This window comes from Nilaparvata lugens, chromosome 1 (assembly GCF_014356525.2).
Source record: "Nilaparvata lugens isolate BPH chromosome 1, ASM1435652v1, whole genome shotgun sequence".
Taxonomy (NCBI): domain Eukaryota; kingdom Metazoa; phylum Arthropoda; class Insecta; order Hemiptera; family Delphacidae; genus Nilaparvata; species Nilaparvata lugens.
Genome location: NC_052504.1, coordinates 75,024,087 through 75,050,213, shown reverse-complemented (window position 1 = coordinate 75,050,213; position 26,127 = coordinate 75,024,087). Strand labels below are relative to the sequence as shown.

The following is a 26,127-nucleotide window of genomic DNA, read 5'->3' as shown; positions in this document are numbered from 1 at the left end:
TACAAGTTTATTTTTATTTTTATTATTTATTATTTAAGTTGATAATGTTTTTACCTTGTTAATTATACTTTGATTATCTGATCACACAACTGGATACGTGATCAGTATAATTTCCGAGATACTATTTAATATAGAATTGTAGTACTCAATGAACCTAGAATACATGTAGGCCTATTCTAGATTCCTTGGTAGAACTGATTGGTCTACCAACTGTAAGGTATACCACTTCATAAATATACTCTACCATGGTATACCATTGTATGGTCTCTAAAAAATCAAGTCAGCACTTAGTAAGGTATATTGCAGGTTTCAGCTTCATTTTCAGAGTATATGAGAAAGTGCGAAATATTCAAGGTGAAATAAACATCAAGAGTTACTCACAATTATTAAGTTTATCAAAGATGTAATTTGAGTTGTCTCAATTTACATCATGCTATCCATTTGATAACCTACCTAACAATCATAAAGACAGGAAACATCATTTTAATAAAATTCTAATGATGAACATAATATTTTCATGAAAACCTCCAATTTTAATTAATTAGTCTGTGACCATATCCAAAATTGAATTAAAATAACTGATTTACTGGAAGTTACTGTATTTAATAATTAAATTCAAACAATAATTAAATACAATTATTTAATAATAATATACAGTAGCTTCCAGTAAATCAGTAATTTAATTCAATTTTGGATATGGTCACAGACTAATTAATTAAAATTGGAGGTTTTCATGAATAAATTATGTTCATCATTATAAATATTATGTAATGCTTTGGAAAAAAACGTCAAAAGTATTATTTCACCTTTCCAAATACTGTTCACAAAGCAAGAGGCATTATGTTATGCATTGACAATGAATTATTATAAATATGAAAATTATTGTAAGAATGAGTTACTTAATAGATTAATTCTGAATAAATGATTGTTAATGTGACACATATCTCCAGATTTTATGACAGTGACAGCTAATTTTTTACAAAATAACTTTATCAGTATTAAAACCATCATTTGTTTTAGAAATCACTGCTTTTTCAATGAATTGAGATTTTATGAAATTTCAAACTTGAATTACACTACTGCATGCAAATGTTTAAAAAATTAAGCTGGAGTCGGTACTATGCCGTATATGGCAATTGGTGATTAGTGAGTAATCCACTTCAAAAATCAGTGATAACTAGATCAGTATGAATATTTGACCTATTCATGTCCAATACATAAGTTTATGTATTTGATGTAGTTCAATCAGTTGAATTCTAAGAGATTTTGGCATAATTCATCAAGAATTGAAATGATATTCATCGGCCAGATTTGATGAAGGCATGGATAGTGTCACAAAATCATCATGACTAACTCTGATTGACAAAGCAACACCATAAACTATTTTATACTTCTCTGTCTCCAGCTCCTGGATCATTATTGGCTGGAAATATACTCCCTCACGGATTACATCAACATTTCTTTTCAGGAAACTCCGTTCATCTGCATGAATGTACTAAATTGGATGTAAAAAGAGAATTGTTATGGCATTAGTGGGTTCAAAGCAGGAGGGTCAAAAAATAGCTTAGCATAAAACCATAGATAAAGGTGGGCAAAGTGAAATCCAAGAGCTGTATTCAGTTTTTCATCTGTATATTTAATAATGCCGCATGTGAGAATTGTTATATTTTATGGCACAACAATTTCCACAAGTTTTATTACCTGAAAGAGTATGCTGAGACTGTGCCATCAACGGCATTATATTGCTTTATGTACGGCATTATATACGACCAACTTTGAAATTGCTTTTTCTGTGTTCATAACACTCCTCACACACTCCCAACAAAATTGAGTCTTCATGCGAGACAGCTTTTAGAAAATTATGAAAATGATACAATGGTCCATGTTATTGGGAAATAAAAGTACAGTAGATGTCATCATGTGAGGTCCATCATTATGTATTGAAAAATGATCAAGAAAAATTGGAAATTTCTGTATGGATTGTTTTTTAAGTAACTTGAATTTTAGCATTTTTTCATGTATAACTACATTTCAAATATTTTGAGGTGGGTAATCTCAATTAAAGAAGATAACGAGAGATGACATTAAATTTGACATGTTTTTCCACAAATTTCGAGTTTGGTGAACTCGTTCCAAGGGAACAAGTAAAATATAAAAGAGTTCAAATCTTTCCTTCTAAAAGTTGCAAACAAAATACAGGTTATGTCAGGTTTTCCATAATTTATCAAAGTATATGACTGTAAAAACTAAAAAAGAATTCATTTAAATATTAGGCATAGTATTTATCCCTCATATGGGAATGTGTGGTGTATTCATCAAAGAGATTGTCAATAATTCGTTGCCTTTACTTATCAATGTCGAATTTTTCGAGTCAAACAATTGAAAGAATCTCACCAAAAATTCAACATATTATAGAATATTTGAAAATTAACGACAGCTGAAAATTTGTGGGGGAAATAGAAATAAAAAAATTGTGCCATATTATCAGAAACCAAAAAATTGGGATAACAATCTACTACAAAGAAAACTCACCAAACACTACAATAGAGTTCCAACAAGAGCTGTAGGATGTTGTACTGGTGCCGTCTGCCTTCTGCCTCGTGCCTGTGGGAATGCATTAAGCAGGAAATCGGGGCCGCCCTGCAAACAAATTAATGGCGCTAGAAGAAGGGCAAGAGAGGAAGATTGGATTGCAATCGGTCAACAGTCAGCTTCAAGGCGTTGTGTTGCGTGTCGCTACATTCTTCTTCTCCTTTTTCTTCTTCTTCTTCTTTTCTTCTTCTTCTTCTTCTTCTTCTTCACCAGCTGTCAAATATTCTCCTGTTCCTCGCTGTTGTTGTTGTTGTTGTTCTTCTTCTTCTTCTTCTCATTCTTCTTCCTGATCCTTCTCACTTTCGTCTCCTATTCCTCCTAATTCCCTCCTAATTCTCCTCCTCCTTACTACTTTTTCTCTTCATGCCATCCTTCTCTATACCTACTTTTGCACAACTCACATATTCTCAAACATTTTCTCCTTTTGCCATTAATTGTTATCTTATTTTGTCTTCTTTTTTCCTAATCATTTTTCTTTCTCCTCTCATGTATGTTTTCCTTCCTTCTGCTTCCTGTTTTACCTTTAATTGGCAGTTTTTCTCTGATTCTACTCTTCTTCTTTTGTTTCAGTATTCAAACAAATTAATGTATAAAACTTGATTTTTACTGAGAAATTGCATTTATGCAATGCTAATGAATTAATAATTTTATTACTGAACGAAAATCTACAGTATTTAAATTGGATTTTCGTTTCATAATTATTAATTCATTTCATTGTTGTGCTGAATTTTTATCCTCGAAGCTCCCTCTTATTTCATCCAAAATTTCTCAATTGAGCTTTATTCCCGGTATTTCATCATTGTTTTTCTATTTCTCTCCCTCATTCACCTTGCATGTTGTCTAGACTCTCTCCCAACAATCACTTCGATGCCGTGCATCTGATTACCTTTTTTCTTCTCCTTTTTCTTCCTCTCCTACTCGTTCCTCTCCTGTGTTCATTGGTCGTTCGGTTTACTTGTCACGTCGATAGTATTCCTTTGTTTTAGTTTTCGTTGCTGTTTCTCGTTTATAACGGGCGCGCTGCTCTCATTTCGCCTGTTCTGCCTTGCCATGCCTTGATCCTGCCCGCTCTGTCCATTGTCCATGTATATTCAACGTCTGATGTCTTTTTGGGTCGACGAGTCTCATCAACTAGAAGAAGATAAGGGAGAGGAGAAGGAAGAGGAAGAGGAACAAGCGTAGGAGGAGGAGAGGAGGAGGAAGGGGAAGAGGAAGAGGAACAAGCGTAGGAGGAGGAGAAGAGGAGGAGGTGGAGGAGGAGAAGAAGAAGATGCAAGAGGAAGAGAAATGATAGAAGAAGCAGCACGCCTCCTTACGACACGAGTCACGCTCCACTCGTCAGCTTCCCTCCACACCTGCAACACAGAGTTCACAATCAACTTTTTCCAACTGATGAACAATTTTCAGGAATAGATTAACATTCCAAGATGAAGAAATTCAGACAACTACTGTACGTACTTGATAATTCAGAAATAAATTTGAAAAATATTAGAGTTTAAGCTTATCTACACGTATGTGTCAGCAATTGAACTATTCTTGTTTTACGAAGTAAACAAGACATTCCGGTAACCTATGAATGCCCTCAATCTACATTCATAAGTTCCAAGAATAAGACAAAATCAACCTAAGTCTCAAATCTATATCCACATACGTTTTCTGTAAGGTGCTGCAGTCGAAATCTTCATGTGACCTAATGGCTAATGGGACAGTATATCATCAATTAATGTTATTATCGCTAGAATAATTTTAGACTTCTACCATTGGACGGGTGACCACTTGAGGAGCCAACTCAGCTAATTATCATTTGAGTTTGAAGATTGCTTCCTGGTGGTTCGCAATCAAATTAAAGCTGTAGGAACACTAAGCTCTTCTAATCATCCAATACTCACGCACACGGCTCTCCTTCAGGAATATATTTCATACATTGATTTATTCAGTAACGATCATCAATATTGGGACGTCGTTTGAATTATGAATTAAATCTTGAATCGAATGGAATTGTAAAAATGTATCTTTGCTGACTTTCTATTGGCTGAGAAAATATACTACCACTAGCATAGCCTACTGTTTCTCTTTCCAAAATAAAGAACGAAGGTATTTTCATTAATTCGTGTGACAGAGGCGTAGTGCCTTTGTTCGATCGGTGGCCGCCTGTGGTGTATGAGGTACAGGAGTGGTGGGGGGAAGGGAGAGAGCACTATTGGTGTCAGTGGAAGACAGGACGGAGCTGTTAAATTAATTTAGATCGGATTACAGTGTCACTCTAATCACGAGAACGCGGCGGCTTGGTCTGGGGTTCACTGAACAAAAGGAGGATAAAAATTCGGAGAGAAAATGGAAAAGGCCATCGGGACTGTTGCTTGTGGGTTGGAGGGGGGACGGGGGAAGGATTTTATCGCAGCGAGAACAGAGATGTGAGTGAGCACGCTGCATTGGCTGTCGATGGACTGCCGATGGGTCAGAGCGACAGAGACACAACTTCCACTTTTCCGAGCAAAGTGGCACGCAAAAAGGCCGCTACTCCAACTGTGGATGCTACAAAAGGGCTCACTGATTCACCTTTTCCATCCACCCTCCCTCAGTGACGCTCCAACTCTCGGCAAGAGCTCACCTCCGAGTTACGTTCGTTCTTCTCCACTATAAGCGGATCGGGACAGATTAAAATTTCCCATCCTCCCAGCACTTCACCGCAACCATCTATCTACCATTATACTCACTCTCATCCCCCCCCCACATACCACAGTGGAGGAACGCCGCTAGCAACGAGATGATGATGATGATCATAATGGTGCCTCCCACCACAATACTTATCCAAAATCAATTGTCCGATATATTAACGTTTTCACTTCACTTCGATTGGAGTCCATCTGTTATGAGACTACAGCAATGATGGGTTAATCTAGCGGATGTAAGAATCTTCACAGATTAAATTCCAAGAATGTATGCGAAATTCAGAGATCAAGCTCATAAACATGGAAACGTAGCTCCAATTATTATTTTCCCAAATTAGTATGTTTAGAAAATAGCATGATTACGGATAGCAGATAGACAAAAATGCTTGAGCAAATCGAGAGCCTTACAGCAATCCATGATTGACCCATGATAAAAAGAATTGCTCACCGAATTGATGATGCAATTCAACCGAACAAGTAGTTTCAAAAAAAAGCAGGAATTGTGATCGAAATTAAAGCAACCGGAATGTGATTGTGAAGCCATCTAATCGGCATTAGTACAGGCGACAGCACAGAACACTGATAAACACATGTAGCAAACAAACAACGGGGACTCTGGGTGAGGGGGGAGGGGTGAGTGATTAGTTGGACGAGGTGCTTTGTTTGGAGGCAGACAGGGTCTTGTGTTTTTAGGTGAGGAGGTGGGGTGAGGGGGAACAGAGTTAGTCACTGAGCTACGGCTCAGCTAACAGCAGTACAAAAAGAGCAGCTAGAAACAGTACAGCTACAGCAAGAGAGCAGCTCGGCTGCTGGCGTCCCAGCAAAACAATGCCCCGCCACGCTTAACATTGTCCTGCGGTCTGCACTATGCGAATCCCTTAATCCTTGGAAATCCGTTACAGAAAATCCTTGGGTGGTGAATTTGCTGTGTGCACCCCCACCCCCTCCTCACCCCACCAGAAGCCGAAACAAAATTGATGGCTGATTAAAGGCTGCGCGGCGTGGCGAGTAGGAAGGGCGTTAGCCAACAAACGACGGTTATTCGTTTACGGTTACAAAGCTTTGTTTATGATTAGGGACCTCGTACCGCGGCTACTGCATGCTCTGCTATCCTCCTATCTGATAACAAATAAACCTGTTAACGGTGGCCCTATCCGTCTTCCGTTGCTTCACATTCAATGCCAATAAAGCAACTAACTAAAATTCAAATAAGACTCCAATATTCATCATTCAATTATATTATCTTGGGAAAATATCACATTAAGAAAGATTCAGTGAACCTCATTTGAAAGATTAAAATTCAAGTAAAAGATTCTCAACTCTACTCACTTTTACAAATTTCAGTTGATACAACAATACAATTATAATGATTCCGTTGGAGTAATACAAATTATACTGTGAAATCCTCAACAAAGAAATACAAGGGTTATAAGACCGTATGATGGATAAAATTTGCTCTCATGAATTCAATTACAGGGGAGATGAAACCCACTTCCTCCACTCAACCGACTGGGTAAGATATATACATTGTTTCGTGCTAATGAATTTAGAAGACTCCGTCTTCGGAGCAGATAAATACCTTCATCTGAGAAAGGAGTAACGTAAATTCTGTCGTCATTCGTATTGTTTGAGTGATAAAGGATATCAAGACTACTTTCACTGGACTTCTTCCACTTTAATGAAATTCATCATATTTGAAAACTCTTCATCATTGGGACGCTGTATTCCGGTGAAGCGTGAAGCAAAAGAGTGATTGAGAGGGAAAGTTTTTTCAAACTGTTTTGCACATGCATGATCCAGTTATATTGGATCTTATTGGTTCCAAAATCAGACATTCCAGAAAGGTAGGAAGGAAGCAGGTCAGAAGCAAAACATCCAGAATGGGGAAGAATGAGATGAGGAAGGAATAATATGATGGATATGAAATAGGAGGAATGTGGGGGAGGAGAAGGTGTTATATGAAATAGGTTCACGTTTATAGAATCAGAACTCCCCGAATGTCAAATGCTTCAGAACGTCAATCTGCTGAATGCAGTTGCACCGTTTTCCTCCAAGTTCCCGTATCAGTTCCGTTTTTGTTTCTCTAGTCAACTACTTCTCAACTCCAAGTATTCCCCTCTTTAATATATGAGTGTTGAAATAGGAATAATGTCAACCTTTCCTACTTTCTTCATTTCCAACATTCATAAAGCATTTTTAAATCCTTCATATTACATCATAGTAGTACCATGTATGAAATAAGAATGAAGAATATGAAATTAATTATAAATTTCTCGATAAAAAAGTAGTTTCTCTGCAACTAAATGGGCCTGTTGAATAGTTAAGTCCGCCCTGTTAGTTATGGGCGACGTTATTTGTCGACTCTGCAACCGGGCATAGTTAAGCAAGAATTTATGTGGGTTGAGAGCCTTGAGAATCAAAAATAGAAGTGTTTTTAGTATTTTATTTGTTGAAATATTGTTCGAGTACACTAGTATTGAAAATAATTTAGTTAGTTCTCACAAAATCATCTATCATGCAAAGTAGATAATCCTTCAAAGGCTTGAACAAATGAAGAGGAATGATCCGATTGAGTTGGAAAGAATAAAGCCATTGATCTGTTGTTTTTGAATTACTTACATCAGGCAGAAATGAGATTCTAAGAGAAAATATATCATGAGAGATGGTATGAGAATGAACCAAAGAGGAAAAAAGCAAACCATTCCGAGCAGTTTTCCGTGTAAGGTCTGCTTCTCTCCAAAAAACCCTCTTCACCGAAGAAAGTTACTTTCTTTTCCAAGAAAAGAAATAGAAAAAAGAAGGAGAAGTAGACAAGGAATAATGGCAATGACATGCTCTACCGAATTATTTGTACAGCGGTCCTTGATTCAAGACGAGATTTTTTCCATCTACCATTCTCTCTCACGATTTCAACTTGTTCCCCGCACCAATACTAAAATACCATCTCTGAACTCTTCTCTTTACTAATGTTCCTTATTCTTCTTCCAATTACATACATCCGTACATCTTCATTCCATCAACATAATGTAAGTGAACAAAACATTTCAACTATAATACTCGTAGACAAATCGAATACAATTTTCACTCCTACTATTGGTTTCACATACAATTCTTTCCTAACTCTGGTTGAGTGATAATCTTGTCTCTACAAACGAGATGCCATTTAATTACTATTATGGGTTTGGTTCGATTACCGACCGAACTAAGTATCACCTTATTCAATGAAATAATTACTCAACTACATACAAGTTTCAACTCATATATAAGGAAAATTATAATTCATTTGAAGTTCATTATCTGAACAAAACTCTGGATGCACTTCGAGAAGAAGAAGTGCAATTTTGGAGAAAGTTTATGAATATGAGGAATGGTGTTGAGTTGTGTAGAGTAGGGGTCGAACGAGAATATTATTTTATAGGGAGGGAACAGCACTGGAGTAGTAGAAGATTAAGTAACTAGCTTCATAGGATTTATAGAAAACTAAGATAGCTGATTTATTCCTTGAAATATTTATAGTATATGAATAGTTATGGTATATAATAGGTTTATGGCTCCATATTGTTTGGAAATAACTGAACTTTCTTTCACACATTGAAGAAAAGTTACAGAAAATGAGAAATGTAGTTCATGGATTTAATCGTATAATCCCTCTACATATTTCATTTTTCTTTCAATTATTTTCCATCAAACAAACTCTCTGCAGCACGTTTTTTCTTGCTATCACTCATTTTTCTCTTAACATGGCACACACTCTTTCAACTCTGTTTCTCTCCAACACATAATCTCTCTTTCGCTCACACACCGCACAGACATGATTGGATGAATGAGGTGGAGACGTACAAAATTTCATATTTAATCCTCTTACCTGAAGAGGAGGGAGGAGTAGTATAAAGAGACAAGAAAGACTTTCTGGCAAGCGTAGCACCGGCCGGCCGTGCGATGTGACGACGTCTACAAAAGATGAATAAATGAAAATGCAAACTTTTCGTATCATTTTAATGGAATTGTAATAACGAGTTGTGTCCCTTATCCTCCAGGTCCCCCTTCAATGGAATCTCCCCTTCACTACGTGAGCACCTTACTACGGAGGAAGCCTGTTCCTACAAAGGATGAAAAAATAAAATCCAGATTACAATTTATTACAGTATGGCGCAACATTTAATATCTTTTTCGAAAGCCCTTTGTAGTTCTGTAGAAGTTTATACCTCTGTGCCTGTCAACCCCTTCACAATATTCCAACGGTACGCGTTTCTGAGAATCGCTAGTCAAGATTCTGCATTCATCTCGAATGAAATATACAAATCAGCTTACAACTCTTTGTAATCAATTTCTCTCGTCAAGCCTGATTGCTGGACCCAGAAGGTATTAAAAAAACAAAGACCCACATATTATATATTATATTGTATCGTTAGTTTTATTATGGATTTAGTTTGAATTCAAGTGTGATCAAGAATGATTGCCTTATTTACAGTCTATGAGCTGTAACATTATAATAATTTCATCAACTGTATAAATATTTTTATTGAGTTATCAGTACTATTATTCTATGAAGTCAAAATTTTGCAGTTGAAATTCATTTTTAAAAATACTGTACTTGTGATCCATATGATTTAGTTTGAAAGTTTCTGTTTCTTCCATGGTTTTTAATTATCTCAAAAAATTCAATATTATATCGTTTAAAGTGTTAATGGGTGAAATATATTCTAATATTTAGAAGATAAATACAGTCGAACCTCTGTATAACGAAGTCGATTATCCCGAGAAAAAATTCGCTGCAGAGAGGTATTCGTTATTGAGAAGTTGTTCTGTCAAGTAAACTGCCACGATCTTATGTATCATGGCGGTTGAACACAAAATACGGTAATTTTGGCAATAAATACTGTATAAATACTATAATAACTCAACTTTCCTATTTTTCAATGTATTATTTGAAAAAGAGAGTAATTTTCAGTTGAATTTTGCATTTGAATGAAACATAATGTTCGATAAACGACTCACATCTATTCAAACAGTAGAACATGTTGTCTGGTACATTATTTTCTAGTTTTAATCCTTGCCTGATAATTTTGCAAGCTTCAAGAACTCCTTGATCTGACGGATTCTTCTCCACAGGTTCGTCACAGCCATCATCATCATAGTCTGTTCAAAGGATTAAAATGTGTGACAAAAGCAAGAATGGGGAAGTCCAGTCGTTTACCTACCTGGTCTACTAATGACAAGGTCTTGGAATTCTATTTCCAGTAACTTTCATTCAATTTCCGACATGTGTTTCAACCTCTATTGACTGTCTACCACCCTATCTTCTTCCTACCTCAATTGCCATTATTTTTAGTCTATTGACCTTTCTGCTGAAACTAAACAAATCCTTGAAAATGACCGTCTGCTTCCTATACACACTACATATTGTATGTTGAAGTCAAGAGGAAACTTTGTTGTTGAGTGGTCCGAAATTCGTTAAATAGAGGTAAATAAGCAGCCAAAACTCTAAAATGTCATGGGACCAGGTAAAAATTCGTTATGTAGAGGATTTCGTTAAGTGGAGGTTCGTTATAGAGAGGTTTGACTGTATATATAAAATGAATATATATAATATTTCCAATTCATTTACCAATTTAAGCCATCTAAATTCAAAATTTATAGTTTTCATGTTTATTTTTAACTAGAATTGTATTTCACCTACCAACGTTATTACATCAGTGTCATTTGTATCATAAATAAATAAATGTGTATGATTTATAGTTCTATGTTAGCAATTATTCAGTTGTTTCTAGAACCAAGGCCAACAAAAAAAATGAAATCATGATGTTAGTGCAGTCCGCTAATGTTTGAAGAGCATTCAGAATGATTTGAAAGGGACTCATTCAACCAGACCAAAGTTGTATTGAAATTATTGTCATTTTTGCATTTGAAAAAGACACACAGTTTCCGTGATGGGAGCAACAAGTTGTTCTTCCTGTTTAATTCATTGAGACCGCGCTGACAATTGAATGAATGCTGTCGACTGTCAAGGCTGCGTTACACAATTACCTTTCACTCAATATTTATTGAAGATACATTCGCTGGTCTGCAATTGTGCTCCTACACACGTTATCAGTCTCCACTGTGATGTTCTGCGATTGAAAACATTGTCCCCATTTCTGTGGAATGATCTTGTAATGATATCTGTATAATTTATTCTCTGATATAAGAGTGTGAAACAGGTGTGATAGGTGATGATTAGTCCATCCACATGAAAAGATTCGGTATTTCGAAATAATAAAAGGAACTCAACATATTCTATGCATACCAAAAAATTGGGGTTGATAAAACAGACCTGGAGAGAACATAATAGTACGTCAAGTTCCCAGATAGCTTTTTCTTATCAGTCATTTGTGAGCAGACAACGTGAAATATGGATGCAGCAAGGCTTTTAAAGATGGAAAAAGCATAAGCCTTCCTTGTAGAAAGATGACAACATGAGGATGCGATACACTGAGGTGTTGGCTAGAGAGTGGGCTCTCGAAACATTGTTTCTTTTGAATGTATATAGAATTCTGACGTATCACATGCTGTGCGAGCTCGGCTCCATTTATACAGCTTTCTATGACAAAAATTAAACCAATTATATATTATTAAAATAATTCCTGGATTACAAAAATGGCCTTCTAAATCGATATGAGAAATTTGCGTGAATAGCTTTTGTTGCTAGGGGAGTGGTTATATTATTGAAGTTTAGCCAAACCATATCAAGTCATGAAATGATTTTATGTGCTAATGGGGTACATGATGTATGACAATGGTTATGAATATGGTTGTATGTGTGGTGTGTTTGATTAGAAAATAAGAGCCGAGCGGGGAATGTATGGCTGCAATAATTGTTGGGTGAGATTGATTAGTTCGGACAAAATATTCGACTTTTATAAGGCAAATCTGTGGAGCACATATGATGAATGTGATGTGGGGAGCGTTGGCATAAACAAGGATACGCCAGGTGGTGTAAAAATGAATGGAATACTGACGGTGGTTTACGAGGATGCATGCATTATTCGAGGTTCATGCATTGTCACTGGCAGTCTGCGATGCGGATTTCAGCGCAGCTAGCTCAACCAGAGAAATGAAGTTTATTTCACTGTAGAGACTTGTCATAAAACTGGCGGCAACGATATTGAATTATTTTACGTGCTCCCGTTTCGTCTTCCTCCCCCGGCCCGCGCAAATTCAATCAACCATGTAAAACACTAAATAAATTTCGCCCGACCTTTCTCCAGACGAGATCTCTTTCCGCTCCATTTGCAATCCATTACTACCAACATCACCAAGCGCAAGAAAATTGAAAACAAACAGCCATTGAAGTTATGCTCTTTTCAAATGCACTTACATTGAACATGTTGAGCACGTGAGCAGGACACGTCTTATATGCTCCATCCCAGACAATCAAATCCAACATACAAAATACTTTTACAGATTGTCAGAACGATATGTTCCACAAATAGCTCATAGCCTTCCTATGATCACATTCCATACTTGCGTTTCGTACAAATAGCCTACTGCATATTCTCCGGTTTCTACATTTCAAATACTTCTTGAAGCAATATTTCTTCCATGAATTTTCTTCCGTATCTTGCCCGTCAATCTCTTCTTAAAATCATCTCCATATTTTTTGGGTTAAAAGGAAAATTCGCTTGTGATTGAACTCCGGGTAAATGTGTTGCACTCATAAGCTCCAATCAATTGTTCGCATGATTCACCCACTATTTTAGATAATATATTATAACAGATCAAATGAACGCGTGGAATCAATAGAACTAAATCCATTCACATTTGAATTAAATTATTGAAGTATTTTCATAGTATACTCTTGATCTATGAATAAGTTATCATATAATCAACGAATTATTACTGGTCTATGATACAGTATGAATTAAAAAAAAACTTCGTTTTTCATTCCACGAGAAATGAATATTACTCTGAACAATACTTTTTTGTTTATGAAAGATGTACAGTAATGCGTGATTGCAACTGCTTGCACTTTGTATGTCTCTCCAATTTCTTAATAGCATAAACTTGATATCGTCACTAATTAGCATCCGACTCGGGCAGCCCTGTCCTACAAGAAAATGATATTTGATTATTGATTGAGTAGTGAAAGGGGTGTTGTACTGGAGATTATCGGGGATTACTGCTCATAGTAGAATGATGCGGGAGGGTTGAATATGAAGGACAGAAGGTTGTGATCCCAACGGGGTCAAGATAGAGCAGGGCAAGCAGAGCGCAGTGAGTTCTTATTCAGACGGATCCAGTGGAGATGGGAGACGCAATAGGAATCTTCCTTCACAAGGGACGAAAATTTCTATTCATGGAGCATCACTGACGCGCTCTAACCCCGAATTCGTTCGTGAAACGGACCACACACATCCCCAATTCGGTCTCAGCAAGTGCCACGAGCAACCCTTAATACCCATCACCCTCTCCTCTCTCACCCAGCTCGCAACCCAAAACACGAATAAACTCTTCAACCCTCTCTGCCTCCCCCCCCCACCACACTTCACGACACTGCTCACTTACTCACCTGCTCCATGCTGATAAGACGTAAATCTCAGTCTCCAACCAAACCAATACGGTGAGCTTTCCCAACATCAAAGAGCTAGATACTTTCTTGAGGAATGCCTTTTTCCACAGGAATCCATGAATTGGTTTCTTGAAAAATGCACGATTCCGTTTCAAGGTCCTTGAGCATTCACTGATTCTCCAGAATTCATGAGTTCGGTGTATTTTCGAGCAGACATTATTTTAGCCGTATTTTCAAGTATTTTAGAATGCCAAGGAATGAAAAGAATATTCAATTCCTACGTATGGAAAAAAATAAGATTTTCTAGTGAATAGAAATATTAGCGAGGTATTATAACAAAATCAATTGATAAGAATGTACTAATAATAAAAATCCTTTGATGTAACAAATCTGATGATGTGAAAAATTATAATCGATTACATGTAAGAGACTACATATCAAATAGTTTGAACAGTACATTCATGTTGACAATTACTTCAATAGTTAGAAACTCGTAACACATTATCAGTCTTAAATTCAAATACGTGAAACAATCACCATTTGAAGGTAATCATTTATATGAATATGATTTGGTATTCTTTGATTCCTTTCTAGTTGATCTGAAATCTCACATTTATCATTATTCCACTGATATGCAAAAGAGATAGTTATCTTTTCTCAAGAAATTTGAGATATACATGGTATTTTGATTAGAGAGTTTAGTCACTAGGCGAGTCTTACTAACTATGGTTGAGGGGAAAGGTTAACCTTAGATTTCCCTATTTATGTAAGTGAGGCTGGCTTACAATACATTTCATTAGGCCTACAATTACATTACACTTTACAATAAATGTAATGCGAATATATAAATCTGCAGACTCTCAACAAATTAACTGTCGATTCTTGGAAAATAATATAACGTAATATACTTCCCATAAACACTAACTGGAATGAAAGGGGAAGAGGAATGATCGATTTTGTTTTTCTATTGGATTTTAAATTAGCACTTGAAAAATGTGATTTTGGAGGGTCATCTAAATGGGTTTTCCCTGTAGTTCTGTTCATATATTTCGAATAAATAAATCAAGTAACTGAAGACAGATACTGTAGAATATATACTGTTACTCAACACAGTGATCAATGAGATTGGATTTCAAATTGAATGGAGTGTTCTGCAAAACGCAATATCATTGATTCAGATGCAAGTGGAAAGTAATCAGATATTTGAGAAGAGAATAAAATCAATTACGTGATTTAGTTGAGCTTCAACAACTTTGAGGGCAATTCATCGGACGACTGCGTGTTGTAAAAGCAGCTTTATGACTCAAAGACACGTGAATTATTCATGTTTTCGAGTTGGAATACTCTGCCTTCTTCGAATACAGGTAGGTCTACTTGTGCACGGCGAGATGAAGCTCAGTTACAATCTCATGAATAATAAACTGTCCCGGCCCATCGTCGAAACACTGGACCGCCCAGATTAAATTTTAGAATTTTCCTATCTATACAACGAGAATTATGAAGAGTATCCAACTGTATTTAAACAACTACTGTTTTCAACCCTTTCTTCAACAATACTATCTAGCTGTAGCATTGTTTCATATGAAATCCACACATTTACAATTCATTTTCCCAATACATAACTTCTCATAGAATCACCTCTTGTCAACGGAATACAAATCCATCACACCATGGATTATGGAGATTTTCGATAATTTTTTAATGTTGGAGAGTTGAAATTTTTTTTTTGAAATTTATTTATTTATTTCCAAAAGTACAAAACAACAAGCAGTATGCAGTAAAACATGATACAATATGATATAATACAAAAATAATGTTTTCAACATTTTAAACTAAAAATCAATACACTTCGGAAACAATATAGTACCCGCAAAGAAAAAACTGAAATTGAAATTGAAAGTTGAAAATGTGCAATGAACGAAATACTTGCGATGTGTGAGAAATATACATCCTCAACATTGAAAATGTATTATCCTTCTAGTGAAAACTTCTACTTGAGAATATAACTACTAGAACTACATCTAGAGACCTAATGAGTTCTGGAAAAATGTGCTACATTATCAAGTAACTGAACTATGACTATCATATCAAGATAGCTGCCACAACGACAATGATGATTGGTTTTCAGGGTCAGACTCAAACAGTTCATTTGATTCAATAGAGATGGATGAGGAATCAGTTGTACAAATGTTAATTTGAGGTTTGATCTACTATAATATTATTCTATCCCGTGATTAGAAATGAAACTTGATGAACCGTTTCAAGACCAGGCGATTCAACACCTTACATAGGCCTACTGAATCGAATACACAAAATCTCTTGACACGTCCTCAATATGACCTCACCATTAGGCTGAGACCTTCAAGTATGATAGAAGTAGTTCAATGGAGTATTTCAAACTGAATAATAGAAGAGTTCAAGCTATGGCACGTGATTATAAACCGAGGAGTGAGAGGAACAGATAAGCGGGGTTTCGAATGAAAAAGATGATTAGTGGATGCTGGTTGGAAACTGATCAGCTATATTTCTCGGTTGAGTACAAAAATTAGCTAGCTGAGAGCGGAGACTGACTGATAGATGCCACCTGTTATCTCCGGTACTGCTGTGTATTTTTTCGACCCTGCGGCTGGGAAAGGGTAGGGCCACTGCGTGAATAGGCGCCCAAGGGCCTCTCCGGCAGTCATGCAAACCCTTCCAAAAAGGGCCCGAATCGCTCCCCAGAAGCCGATAATCCTGGTGGACAGGACAGAGGCCAAAGCGGGCCGAGCAGAGCAGAGGATCCCAGTCAGCTCTACAGCACACTGCCCATCGCAAAAGCACAAACACCCATCGCTTCCTATTCATCACGCTAATCCTGTTTGCAGCACCACCATTCCCTCCCCCACCACTTGGTCCCCCAAACACAGTGCAAGCCACCCCATCCCCTCCCGAGAGGAATACTAAACGCATGGCACAACAAATTGGCAACCTGAGACAATGGAAATGTACTGTTTTCACATGAAAATCATTAATTAAGCTTACGACTGTCACTTTTTCAACTGAATACAAACAGCTCCTGCACTTATATAATAACCTCTCTAGCTATTTAGCTATTTGAGAGGTATACAGTTAGAAAATTTACAGACAATAATTATTTTAAAACAATTTGACATTTCCAATGAACACAAAGTCAACAAAAGAAGTTCGAAAACAGTTCAGTACAGATTGTCGGTACACTTTTTTAGCATCCCACTTTGTCACAGTATTCTGATCACAGATATCCATACAGAAGGCATTTGCTGCCAACTTGATTTTCATCGTCTCAGCCACAAATTAATACACACAGGTTACAACCAAGATTTATCTAGTTACTCTTGCTAAAACTCATTTTGATCTTTTTCATAATAATAATAATTATTATAACCTTTCTTTCATCAGAGTATAAACATTACAAGAAATAAACTCAACAAAAAACTTTTCTTTTTCTACTATTTTCAATTTTGAACCCTTAATTGCTCAAATTATACATCGTATTTTTATGTGTTTCCATTTAATCTTGTTGAATATGACTTTATTATCTAACAAACAAATCTACTTATACCAGGCTCAATTCAGTGTTTATAAATAATATGGAAGTTATTCATATAATTGGTAGCATGAAAATTATTTATAATAATCTGGAAGTAAACTTCTAGCTTTAAATGCGTTTTGAACCATAGCCAACTTATTATAACATTGAATCAAGTATTCTAACCTCATTAACATTTACAACGGGTAAGTCATTTAATAATTTCAATCAGAATAATCTAAAGTTATGCTAGCTATTTTTCCTATTCGTTATTAATTCTCATAAAATATGCCTTTAATTTCCTTTTAGCTTCACCTTTCCTTTCCAAATTTCTTAATTCTATGGGGAGAGAGTTCAATAAATCGGGTATTCTATTATTAGGTAAGTTTTTCCCATAAACATTATTATATCTCTGCGTTCTGTAATTTCTTTGTCGCAGCCCATAAACAATTTCATTTAATACTCTATATTCCTCTTTAAAATAGTTCCTTGACAAGTCATGGTACTTGGCTAATAAATCAAATGATAAAATTCCCAGCAGATTTCTTTCAATTCCATTAAACAACGTTTGAACAATTCTTCTCATAGTCCTCTCCAATGGCAATTTTACGTATTGAGGGGCTAGGGAGTACACTGTTATTCCATAATTAATAATACTCTGTATCATTGAGAAGTATATAATTCTTTTGGTATTCACTGGAAAGTAATGACTAATTCTAGAACACTTGTAAAGCGCCACCTTCATTATTCTTGTCATTATATCAATATGGGTTTTGAATCTCATATGTAAATCAAAGTTTATACCCAGATGTTTAATACTATCATTAACTGGAAGGCGTTGACAGTTGCATACTACTCTATTCTCTCTTAAGCATTCTGTTTTATGACATACCACGTTGAACAAGTTAAAAGCATTTACAGTTATTCTATGGTTCTTAAATATAATCATTTGAGTTTTCTGAGCATTCATCTTGATAGAATTATTGTAAAAATATTTCACTACCATATTCAGATCCTGCTGCATGTTTCTCAAGCCCATTTGTAAATCACTATCCATGACATAGAGTAAATTATCATCTGCATATTGTAGTATACTACCCTTGAATGCTAGACTAGCCAAATCGTTGACATAAATATTGAAGAGTGTCGGCGAGATTATACTACCCTGAATTAATCCGCATGTCTGATTATAACCACTACTAATTGATGTACCTATAATGACGTGCAATCTCCTATCCCTAAAATAGTCCTCAAATATCCTAAGAAATTTTCCACTAATGCCTATCAATTTTAGTTTGGATAGCATGATCTTATAATTCACCAAGTCGAATGCCTTACTCAAATCTGTTGCCACCGCTATTACAAACTTATTATCATTCAGTGCACCATTGATGTCATTTGTCATTTTTTCTAATAAGTCAATAGTAGATTTCTTATTAACAAATCCGTATTGTGAATTATTCAAAATATTATGTTTGTCTAAGTATTGTTGCAACTGCATACATAAGTAGTGCTCTAAAATTTTCATTATAACAGATACTGAGCCTACTGGCCTATAGCTTTCTAAATTTTTTCGAGAACCCTTTTTAAAAATAGGTCTAAGGTAAGTTACTTTCAATAAAGGTGGTATATTCCCAGTATCAACAATTCGCTTAATTAAATGCATCAAAATCAATTTCAAATAATATAAGTTGGACTTTATATCCTGCGGTCTAATTTTATCAGGGCCTGCAGAAGATTTGTAATTAAGCTTATTTACTGCTTTGATTAATAATTCTTGATTAATTTTTCTCAGATTCATGCTCATTTTATTGCCAATAGTATAATTGCCTTCCTCAAATTGTGCCGCCAAGTCAAATGGCTCTCCATTCATCTCATGATTTATTTTTTCAACACTTTCTTTGAAACAAAAATTGAACCCTTCTAGTAGATTAGACATTTGATGCTCATCATTAATCTGGAAACTACTCTTAATTGAATCTAAAATAGTAGGTTTACTTTTCTTATTTATAAACTGATTGATTGTCTCCCAAGTTTTCTTGCTGTCATTCAAATTATCAGAAAATATCCTATGATAATACAATCTTTTCTCATTACGAATCTTGAATGTAACCTCATTTCGAATCTTCTTAAATTGATCTCTTAATTCCAAGTTGTATTTATCTTTTTTCAACCTATTCCAAATATACTCTTTCCTATCTATTAAATTCCTAATACTATCATTGAACCAGGGATTTTCTGTCTTACGTCTATTGAATTTAACTTTTATTGTACTTTTATCATATATACTTGTAAATTTATTCAATATCTCATTGTAGATCTCAGATGGGTCTGTGATATCCAATATAGGCCACCAATTTTCATTTTGAATGAAATAATTAACTCGACTATTCAAAATTATACTTTTACAATCATCAATATTCTCCATATGAACATACGAATTATTTTTCATAACAATTTTCAAACCTGTCCAATAGTGATCAGCAATTTTATTTTCAACAACAAAAGATGAAAATGAGAAATCATCATGCAATTTAACATTGATATGGTCTAGACATTTAGACACTAATACATTATCATACAATTCCTCTCTAGTTGGTTTCTGAATACTGTTATACAAACCATTTGAATACAATACACTTAAATAATTATCTGATCCATACATGTATGACATATAACAAATATTAATATCTCCCATCATAACAATATTATTTTCATTTTTAATCCTTTCCAAGGATAAAAAATACTCTAGCTCTTCATTAAACAAATTGACATTTTGATTGGGAGGCCTGTAGAATGCTGCTAATATCATCTGTTTCCCATTATTATTAACTCTTAGACACATCATTTCAGCGGATTTAAACTCTATTACAATCTCATCGACACTCCAACCATCTCTATAAAAAATTGCCAATCCTCCCCCTCCCCTTCCATCTGATCTACATTTAAATTTATTTCCAAATCCCGGAATCCCGTATAAATTTGTTTCTTCATTTCTTAAATTAATTTCCGTTAATACAATAAAGTCTACTTCATTAATTACATTATCCAATTCTATCCTTAAATTATCCCAATGTTTTCTCAAAGATCTTATATTAGTGCATAGAAATCTTATTTCATTACCGGACACAATCTGCTTTTTCAAAAAACCCCTAGTCTCATTCAAACTTTGAAAACATAATGTATCATCGTATAAATTCAAATCCTCATTATCCAATTGATGCATAAAAATTATTATATATACAGATTCAGTTAAAAATTAGTACAAAGTAGGAAAAAAAACTATGTGACAATTATCCTATATTGTTTTAAGTTCTTATTGTGTAAGTGATTAGCAGATTTAATAGAATATTGCTTTAATGAAAAAAATGTGAATGATTTCTTGATAAACTTAATTGGCCATGGATCGATTAAGTCAATTCATTTTATCCAGATCGTCCAACTTGATAATTCGAATAGCCTTAGATAACTCATCTTTTTTGACCATTATTCTATCACCGTTCATCCACACAAACTTATAATTTTTCACCTTATTTAACTCTTTCACTTTCATCATCAGCGAATTAAAATACGGAGTTAGATGATCGTTGAAGTATATCGCTCTTTTTGGACGATGTGGATTTATTAATCCAGTATCTGGTTTCTTTTTTCTTGCTGCTTTAATTATTTTATCCCTAACCGCTCTAGAGTTCAATTGCAGAATTGCAGGACTATGAAGTTTATTTTTCGATGGCAGTCGGTGAGTTGAGATATCTTTTAATCCTATTTCGATTTCCATTTTTCCCAGCAAAGTTAACACATTCTGAGCTAGATCTTCCTCTTTTTCGAAAGGTATACCTGTAAGAATTATATTCCTGGATCTTGCATATTGCTTTTCACATTCCACTGTTGTTCTTAAATCATCCAACTCTTTTCTTAACTTTGCCGATTCTCCTTGAATAATTTCCATATCCTTCCTCATTTCTCCTACCTTAAGATCGATATTCGCAATCATATCCTTCATTTCATCCATCTTTTCAGTGATTATTTTATCCTGTTTGGCAAACAATTTTTCCATCATACTTTTCATTGCGATGAAAGCAGGGTCTGTAGAGTCTTCTTCAAAGCTATTCAATCTACTCCTGGATCTACATTTAGGACATTCCCATTCATTTTTTTTCTGCACTCCTTTTGCCTTCCACGTACTTTTTGACACACCCGAACAGTTATAATGTAAACCAGACTGACACCTGCTGCAGGTAATAAAATCATTATCATCCGGTAGATCTTTATCGCAAACTGAACAGTTCATTGTTTTTCTTTGTTTAATATTCAACTTTAATGAGAATTATGAAGTTACTTACGAAAATAGATTTCAGTTTTGTACTCACTTCCCAGTCTTTAACCTCAAAATGAACTGTCACTGCAGGCCGGTTTCTAAATAATCACTCACCCACAGCTATTTATCACTCCTAATACTTTCGATCACTTTTCTAGCCAAAACGTACTAAAACATATTATTTATATTAATTTAATTTTTTAGAATTGACAAATCTAAACTAGAGCTTCGAACTTAGATTGAATCCATGCACTGCTACCTAGATCTCCTATCCTAGATAATGACTTGAAAACTACTTGACAGAGCGGTATGAGAATTTGGGAATAGGCCTATGTTGTGTGAATATTGGGTATGGTTTCTGATCAGAAATTTTAATAGAGGGCTAATAATAATTATTTATTAATCCATTTTACAGACCTATGTTTTCGAAATTGTCGGCCGAGCGGCTACCGAAGAACGGACAAATGATCATGATTCAAGATCATGTTATGATAATATGATTTAGCATCTAAAGTTACCAGCTGTAATAAACAGGTCACCCTGTGATAAAATGTGCACTGGAATTAAAACGGTAGTTTGGAGTTGAAGTGAAGTTGATTGGTACCATCTGTAAATAATGGTTCCTTAGAAGACCCAAAATAATAATTTTCACTCCCCTATCATTGAGAAACTGGAAAATGTTGAAAAAAATTATTCACCTCATAAAATAGAGTTGTTCATATTGCATTCATTAATTACTGAAGAATGACAGAATAATTTACAATTTTTTTGAATTTAGCTTAGCTTATATTCATCCTAAAATGGAAGATGGAAAGAATATGGAATGCTTTATGATTCATCGTACATCGCACGCATTTCCTGGACCATCTATTGACAATCAACAACTATGAACACATTGAATTCATCTTTGAAACACTGATTTAACCTATCTATTTTTTCAATTCAACACTTTACTGATAGATATCACTACCATGATTGAGAAGATGTTTTCGGAATAATGAATGCTGCATATCTAAGCACATAGGGAGTCCGTATTGAGATGTAAATGAAAATACGAGGTTCGCCGGGCAAGCTAGTTACTTATAATTATTATGATTGAGAGGGAGATGGCTCATTAATAAAAGTATACTGTACTGTATACTGACCTGTAAAACGCTTGTGATCAGTGATTTCTTTTCGAGACGGAATTCTAGTCAGCTGCTTTGTTCATCTGGAAAAATTAATGAAATCTACAATCAATTTCTGCATTATCATTAAGAAAATCAATATCAAACAAATAAATTTATAGCTAGTCTTAGTTCTCTGTCATTTCATCATATCCTATACTATTAAACGAGCAATTTCTGTTTATATGTTTGTATTTCACCGGATCTCAAAAACGGCTCTAACGATTTTGATGAAGATTGCTATATAGTAGGTTTATGATATAAAAATTCGATGATACTAGGTCTCATCCCTAGGAAAACTCGCTGAACGACATTAAAAGGATAATATTCATCCTTGGAAAAATAGCTGAGACTTTAGTCTGTGAATAATGGAAGTGAGTGAACGAGTACGTCTGCGAAAAATCAAAATATCTCATCCCCGAAATTCATAAGCTGACGTATAGCCAGCTGTAAAATATAATCACGACCTTAAAGATGAAGAAACCTTGAAGGGTTTTAAAGGTCAAATTATTCATAATTAATGAAAAATACTAATCATAATAAAAAATAAAAGCATATTTTCGCGATGTTTTCAAATTCATCATAATTTTCAAAGTTAATCATTATTTTACAGTTTTAAGTGAGTGTTATTTTGTTATTAAATTTGGTCTGTAAACAAACTAAATTATAAATTTCCTGTTTTCAAATGTTTGGACTGGAAATTGGACCTGAATTCAAGTGTATGTAGGTCTAACATAACCTACTTTTTGTAGTATTTATAGTGTATAAATCAAAATTCGGGGAAGAAACAGTTTTGGGCTGTGCCTGTTAGTCCTTCCCAATCATTTTAAAGAAGTGTGTTCTGTTTATCAATAAATAAATAACGAGCGAAGCTCGTTGCCCCGATATTGAAAATATTGTTTCAAGATTTGATAGCACATAGTCTAGTTTATAATTTTATGAGTAATTAATTGAATGTTAAGTCTACTTCCAAGTGCCTCAAACATTTAAACGAGCTACATTCAATTCAATAACGTCTACTATTGTTATGATATTTTCAGTCCCCTACTGATGTTAATCATTTCCTTCCAACGTGGAATACAGCGTTGCAGTTCAGAATAAAGAGAGTGTTCAAACTGTAGAAAGTGTTTCTAGAGTTTTGTTACTCCATCACATTCAAGTGCTTTACTCTGGTAAGCAACGAATGACGCAACGAAGCCCTCCCCCCCCCCGGCCACACTCACCCGCGTGTGTCAGAAAGGTGTGGCATGACCGCTCATCACTATAATAGAATATTGATAACATATTCACGTACAGTCTATATAGCAGCTGTAATTTTCCATGCGGGAGTTCCTTGTTCCGTTGAACGAGGAGTTCGTTGTTGTCATTCAATCGATTCCTCCACTTGTATTGATCTGTCCTTCATTTTACATCATCATGTCACTTCTCCCGCTAGGTGGAAACAACAATCCTTCTGATAAGCCATTTCTTACACCCCAAAAGTTTTTACATTCATCGGAATATAGAGTGGAGTATTGACATTTCATCAGTCAAAATGTATTCATAACAGAATGTTTCAATTATAAACAATAGTTATTGATGTGAATCAATAATTTGTATTCGATATCGAGTGTAACGTTTTATGTGGATACTTATTTTGATACAGATAAGATGTTGATTTTTTAATTTATAATACCTACTTCTTTTAAAAATTATGTGTTATCAATACTACATCCATGTAGTTTCACAATAACGATGGCCTGTGAGGAGTTTAAATCTTTCAATAACTAATCAGCTTTTTAATTATAATTATATATTATGATATGAAATGAATATAACTGTATACATGGTGTATGAGATGCCTTAAAATTGATTCTATATCAACTGAATGTAATAGGAACAAGGTATATTCCACAATATAACAGAATGTCAATTGAACGTTTTTTTTTCAGTTTTCTGGGGAGACATTCAACACTAGTGAATGATGTAAGTGCGGTATTATTTCCTTTAAATTCCAACTCCTTGAGTGACTAATCAACCACATCTGTAAGTAACAAGTAAACGACAATATCGTACGAAAGTTCATGCATGAATACAGAATAATTAACAATAACAGATCATAGATCTAACTGAGTTAGAGGTATCTTGGAAGTATTCATCATTCGCCTGCAAACAAAATGAGAGTTGTAAACAACTTTGAAAGGAACTTGGGAACTTGACAACAGCTGCTCTTACTAATTTAGAATCTTTTGACTGAAGGAATTGTGCGGAGGTGAACTGAACTTGATGGAACAATGAAATACTGCGTAACAATATTGCATGATTATCACACAGTTGTACATTATTCGAGGAAAAACGTTCAGTCGTGAGTATCACTCATCAAATATATTACTGCAAGGATTAATAGCTTTGAACCGTGAACAGAATAGAATGAATTGACGACTACTAAATGAACGTCCAAATGAATCGAATCACTTGTTTCCTTGATGTTTCACAATTAGTAGCGTACGCTCTCACAGATCTCTCTTCCTCACTTATTGCATTTTGCTCTTTCGATTCACCTCCTAATCCAGTCTAACTCAAGGAGCCAAGCTCCATTCATTCACAAGTCCAATATTTGAGCGAGTGTGGAAATGAAATTCCTTTGGATGGAAGAAGGAGAAAATCGAAAAGACGGGAATAGAATAGGGATGAGGGAGAAAAGGAAGAGAAGAAGATAAGAAAACCCAAAAGCTGGAAGGCATTATTAATTTGTTCTAACGATTTGGTGGACAGGCAGCTACTGCCCAAAAGTGGAGGAATGGGTAGGGGGGGATGTGATAGTGAGCTTGAACCTAATTGCTAGTATTTAACCCGATCACAAGGGCAAACGCAATAAGCGGCAAAACATGGCATTAATCGAATCGGGAGCGCAATCTCCGGCGACAGGGTTGGGTGGGGGAAGGGGGGCCCGGCCGGTGGGGCCCAATTAATTCCCGGGGACAGAGCTGCCGCATCCACACCCTCCTCCACCACCAACCAACGTTATGAAGTTGGGAGCCTTCAGCGAGCTGCTGATCCTTCGCCCCGATCTAATTGTTTCCACCTAGTCGTCATCAATTCACGAGGATTAACATCGACTAAGACGGCGACAAACAATACAGAGAGCGAAGCTGGCGGCCCCCGGAAAATACAGCCCAAGTAATAAGAATGCGGGGGATTCTAGCGAACAGGAGAGAAGGGAAGGGTAACGCTGATTGTTTTCAGCAGGAAATTAACATCGAGTTCACTGTTAATCTTATTTTGGAGCGCGCAAACAACACCGA

The 26,127-nt window shown here is 35.3% G+C and overlaps 1 long non-coding RNA gene across 2 annotated transcripts in view; it reads right to left on the bottom strand.

Annotated features, from left to right (window-relative positions):
- Positions 1-740: 740 nt before the first annotated feature.
- The window catches only part of LOC111054868, a 63,147-nt gene continuing 37,760 nt past the window's right edge, over positions 741-26,127 (bottom strand). The window contains exons 5-7 of one of the 2 annotated variants that reach the window (XR_005573297.1): positions 22,823-22,887; positions 2,533-3,947; positions 741-1,495 (exon numbers count right to left, since the gene is read on the bottom strand). This is a non-coding gene — a long non-coding RNA (uncharacterized LOC111054868). The other variant, XR_002606325.2, reaches the window with a different exon arrangement.